Raw genomic sequence first — 6048 nt, forward strand, 5'->3', positions numbered from 1 at the left:
TTATCCAAGGTGACTTATAGAGACTAGGGTCTCTAGTCTGTATATAAGATTAACATATACCGGAGCATGCAGTGGTACGGACATGCAGATTATAAATGTTCTGACCCGTCATATGTGAAGATCCATGTATTATCACACTGTAACCTGTTCATATTCTAACATTCTTCTAAAAACTGAATAGTACTTTGCATTATTGTTTGCTTTTCAGTTATCTTCATGAAAGCAGAAAGTATTAAAACTCCTTGACAACACAACCATTGTGCAGCAGCACTACCACTTCAGAGCCCGCTTTTTATTTCATTTAAGCCACTAACAGCTCATCTGATTCCCTATTCAGTATTTAAATGAGAAACCTATATGTTAATTAGGTAAATGACAGTTTTACAATATTTCAGGATTTCAATCAATGGACAGGTGGAACTGAAAGGTAGTAAGCAGGAGAAAAATGAAATGTGTGTTCAGTAGATATGGAAAAAGATACATTTAATAGAACATAATAAAAAAAGCAATTACATTAGGACAAAGAGGAAAACAAGTAGTTAGAGAGCTCATTAATGTACCCTCATTTTTTTAAATGTATTTCCATTACATAAGAGTAGATGTTAAAACTTCATGCTGAACTCGGCTCTCACCAAGATAAGCACCAACTAAGATGTAGCTTTACAGTAAACTAATGTGATCCATCTGCATCTCCGTTTGCGTTGCTTTCCATCTGATGATGTAGATAATGCTGGTTCCGGGGATCAACCACAGTACGGTCTCCCCATCGCATCAGCATGACAACCGTCTGGATTGAGCTAAGTAGGGTACATCTCTAGGGTCTCAATTGGGCACCTTCCATCCTCGGTGTTTCGTTGACTAGCCCACGACACCTCAAGAGGGCTTGACAGTGATTCTGGCGTCCCAGCATCACCCCCCTCCAGCCCCCACTCAACTCACCCCAGCTTACTTACTGTACATCAGCGTTGCTTTCTTTCTATTGTGCTTGAGGTCCCCATCCAGAATCTTTCCGTCTGAACCACAGCCAGTTGCTGCTCCTTTCTGCTGCTTCAGATAAGTTCTTCACTGTGCGACGCAACTCTTGGCCACTGAACCTGACATCTCTGAGAAACCGGGTTGTAGAGGGTGCCACAAATCCTCGACAACCCACCTCCACTGGGTAAACTCGGACTCTCCATCCTCGCATTTCCACTTCAGCAGCTAGTTGAGCAAATCGAAGTTTCTTCCTCTCATACTTCTCATCCACAGCATCCTCCCATGGCACTGTTAACTCTACCAGATGAACAAGGCGTGCTGATCCAGACCACAAGACAATGTCTGGTCGAAGGTTAGTGTATTAAATTATAGTTTCATCTACACGATTAGGGGGGATATTTTATGCAAAAATGAAACATTAATAAATATAGACATGTATTTATTTATTTGTTTATTTATTCATTTATGTATTTGTTTATTATTTTGGCATAGCAGCTACATTATCCCTTTGATCCTCTAAAATCGCAGCAATCTCTAGCAGCACATTGGGCTCCATCAGCAAAGTAATCGGAGTCACTGCACCCACATCAGAGCCTTTTCATTTCAGACAGAGCCTGTTTGAAATAGGTTCCCATCTCCATCAGGACTCTTTGAAACAGGCGGAACCGCTTCAGACGGTAAATATTCAATCTGACCACAGCAATCCTTTTCATTTTTCATAGTGTCGGAATTGGGGTTTTGTGACTGTCCTCATCCTTCCTGGCCATTTTGATTTTTGCTCAGAACACAAAAAACATTGAAAAGTTAAAACACCACCACAAAAGCACTCTCCGACGGGAAAGCTTTGATATTCAGGGCCCGTAACGGACTGAGGAGCATCAACCCCCATAAATAAGTGTGATCACCTATGTCCCTAAAATGAGGGACCAACTGGCACACCCTAACCCATAAGCACATGGGGAAGTCTCAAACTGCTCAAAAGAAGTGGTACGATCAGTCTGCCTGAAAACGTGCCTTCCTGCCAGGAGAACTACTGTCAAGTGTTGATGTTACCAACAAATGAAAACAAGCTGTTAGCAAAATGGCAAGGTCCATACACTGTGACTTGGTAGATGGGCCCAGTCACTTATGAAATTCACATACCAGAGTGCTGGAAACCACTGCAAGTTTTTCACGTTAACTTGCTTTAAGAAGTGGTTAAAACACACAGATCCTGCCGCAGAGAGCCTGTACATCCAAGCCATTGAGGAGGAAGAGGATTCCACAGAGCAGTGTTTCCTGGGGCAACATAAAGAGGGGGAAGTGGATTTGCAACATTTGCCACAGGAAAAACAACAAGAATGGCTACAATGTCTTCCCACTAACTTGTTTGTGGAGGAACTGGGACATATTGATGTACCAGCACCAGACCATTTTTTGATTTCAAAGACCAGACAAGCAAAAGTTGAGTCGGATCGGCTTTAGGTTGCTGTTCCAGCCTGTCGAGTCCTCTCCATAGCTTCACTGTAGAAAATAACTGGTTTTGTTTTCTCGTCTTCCTCGTCACTTTCTGGGTTGTTGCTGTTATTTCCATTTACTGAATCCACAATCTCTTCATCATCTTTTGAATTTTGTTCTCTGTAAAGCCCTCAATCGCAATTGCAGTGTCTGACGCTTCGGGTTCATTTGCTAATTCATCACACCCTAATTTCAGTTTCTTCCAAGCATTTTGCAGTGTGCTTATCTAAATACTCTGCCATGCATCAGCAATAAGGTAGGTAACATCTTCATTGTTAACTTCTTTACATTTTGTTATGACTACATCAGCACTCTCCCCATCAAGAAGAGACCAACTTTGCAGCGATGCATGCGTTTTGTGGCTTCGATGATATTATTGTCCATTGGTTGAATTCATGCTGTAGTGTTTTGTAAAAACAAGCAACGTGTTTCTCCACTTACCAAAATGTCTGCTGCTGGGTGAGCAGGGTGAGCGACTGTAGCTTTGTTTTATGCTAGGCACAAAAAAGTTGTGAAACCAGTCATGGAATATCTCGATCCATCCATGCATGCTTTTGTGACTTCTACACGACTGGCAAAGCAGCCATGTTAACATTTTAAAAACATTGCGGCTTCGCTGCTCTTCCCACTAAAAGAGCTGGCAGGCGATGGGAGCCAGATGCATCAACGCATAGCATAAGTGCTACCTGTTCCTTTGCCGTCTCAGTGGCTGATTTCTCAGGTGTTGTCAAGGGGCGTGCAGGCAGCCATTTTAAAAATAGTCCCGTTTCATCATGCATTTCTATCAGCTTATGTAATTCCACCACAAATGGCTCTATGGCTTCTATGTCAGCTGAAAGTCTTTCGCCCCGCACACTGCGCTGCTTGATGACACAACGGCTTTGAAATCGTTTGAGCCAACCAGATGAAGCTTTAAAGTTTGAATCACCATTAAACAACTGCTTGAACAAACCAGGTAAACACAGCTTGATCCCATTTTTCCATCTTGGAAGCCTCGCATAACTTTCCGTTGCTTGCATCCAAAGAAACTGTCGGAATTCGATGCAAACTTTTTAACCTCTGAGACAGACTTTTTAATATCAGTCACAGCACTCTTTCCAATTCCAAAACCTAATGCCATTCCCTGGTAACTTTCTTTTCCAGAAGTGAAAGCATTTCAAACTTTTTTTCAATTGAAAGAACAGCCATTGCTTTGTGAAACAGACTCTTTATTAATTTTTAGTTGTGGATATTTTTATATTTTTCGACTGTATTTACATTACTACATGCGATGTTTTAAGCAGCAGACTCGCCTTTCTTCACGGTCTCTCCTCCTTTACTACTGCACACTCACTCTTTACAGGTACAAAAATGGGACATTGACGTGCTAGAAAAAAAAAAAATTGAAATGATGTTCATACCACAAAACAAACACATTGGGCTGTTAAATTCTTAAATGGCTGGCTTTCTAAAAAACAAACAAACAAAACAATTTTACTTTTAATTAATTACTTAAATAATAATCCCAACAAAGCACCTTAAACTCTTATGCTGTTTGGTATAGGCTAGAGCCAATGGGAGTGAATTACCTAGCAACAATGTTACCTGGAATATGCAGGAAGACAGGCATCTCACAGATGTACAACTAAACAAGGTTATTTATTTATTTATTTATTTTTTATAGTTATTTAAAGTTAGAAAAATGAACTGAAGCACATCTAAGCAAGGTTTTTATAGTTATTTAAAGTCTTTATTTAAAAAAAAAAACTGCATTTTCTGAAACAAAAGAAAAATTAAAATGTTTTACCTGAATATTATCTTTAGTTCACAGGGACTATTTTCTGTTGTGGAAGGTTATAAAATGTTGACACATCTTTAAAAATTATAGATTTCTCTCTTTTTTATAGAACATTTATAAATCAGTTTTATAAAAGTAATAAGGCACTTGAGGGCATCTGTGTGCTGGATATTGTGGCTTCTTGGTTGGCTGCCTAACAACGCATCATGAAGTGATACCACCCAGCACAACCCATTCCCTCTTGTGCCTTATTGCTTAAATATATACTTCATTTAATTCCAGATCAAAGATGTGCTAGGCATTAATGTTCACATAAATTAAACATTTACAGTCCTAACTTTTCTTCAAATGTTTTCTTTTAACTTCATGTTTTTTCATTTTTATCTTCGCAGCCTTTGAGGTAAACACTGTTCTCTTTAAGTTAAAATAAACACACCACACTGTCTATGTAATGTTATTACCCCATGGCCACTACCTATACAACAAGTCATCTGTGTATTAATTCAAAGGTTTTTCGACTGATGATGCTCTTGGCTAACAAGTTCATAGTAAATAACAATGTGTCTTATTAAAGCACATTAACCCACAATGCACCTGTGTCTTTCTATAGTCAATATGTTCTCGCAGCTGCTCTTTGTGTTTATCAGTTTATAGAAGCAGTGTGACAATATGCAGGTTATTTAAAGATGCTGTGTACATAGGGAACCTCATATAAATACTAATTAGCAGCATAGCGCTGTGGCAACTAGATAATTTACTAGAATTTTGCAGTTTGAGCTATTCTAAAAGGCTTTAAGGAATCTGTTCCTTGTAGTAGGTCCAGTAATATGCTAATGTACATTTTGGGATAGTGTTTTTCAAAAAGAAAATATATTATCAGGTCAGGTGATATAGCATTCCAGTTAAGCACTTACTAAATAAAAAAAATGGATTTCTTTTTCCATAACAATGTGCATTGAAAACACGCACTAAGCAGTATCTTACCACATGGAAATGTATTACATAATTTGCAACTGACACCACTAATAATTGGATTATATGAGAACGTTACCTTAAAGCAACATGAAGTGTCAAGATTTAAAGTCCATGAAACCGGAATTTAGAACTGTCCAAAACTCCCAGCAGATTCTCATAAAAATAGACATATTTATGGGTATTTATGGTTCTGTGGGGAAGGCTTGTTTATGGTTTTAACACAATCTTTAGATTTGTAACAGCATTTGGAAAAGCCTGAGCTAAAACACTCACGCCTGGTGGAATAAGAATGGGTAACATGTTGTTATAACTAGCTAGCTCAAGCATTTCACAATGTCTATGCAAGCAGTTAAATGGATTGAGTTCACACTGGGCCTCCACAAATAATGATACCATCAGAAATCGGAGGGGTGTTATTTTGGGGTTACCGTGTCACAGTGTCTCTATCCTGTTAAGTCACTTATGATACGATGGAAAAAGGTAATCTTATCTTTACCAAAGGTAACCCTGCTTATGTCCAAGGGCAGTAACTCTGAGTGCTATTCCTGAACAGGAAGGCGCGCAAATGATCTGAATTCTTAAATTATTTGACAAGTCATCTGAGTGGGTGTTTTCAGCCAGCTTTGTTGAGGATGAAGTACCTATACTGGTGTTGTATGTAATTAAAGGCTTGCAGATATTCCAATAGAATTAGCCCCGACTACCACCTTTCTCCCGAGCTTAAACCCTAGCATTTCCACTTTGTCCTTTTCTCCTTGTACTCCTCTCCTTCATCGCCTGCTTTGTAGGGGCTTCAGTCTCATGGCCTTGGTTGACCTTGTGAC

The sequence above is a fragment of the Polyodon spathula genome, chromosome 2 (genome assembly GCF_017654505.1).
Source record: "Polyodon spathula isolate WHYD16114869_AA chromosome 2, ASM1765450v1, whole genome shotgun sequence".
Classification (NCBI taxonomy): domain Eukaryota; kingdom Metazoa; phylum Chordata; class Actinopteri; order Acipenseriformes; family Polyodontidae; genus Polyodon; species Polyodon spathula.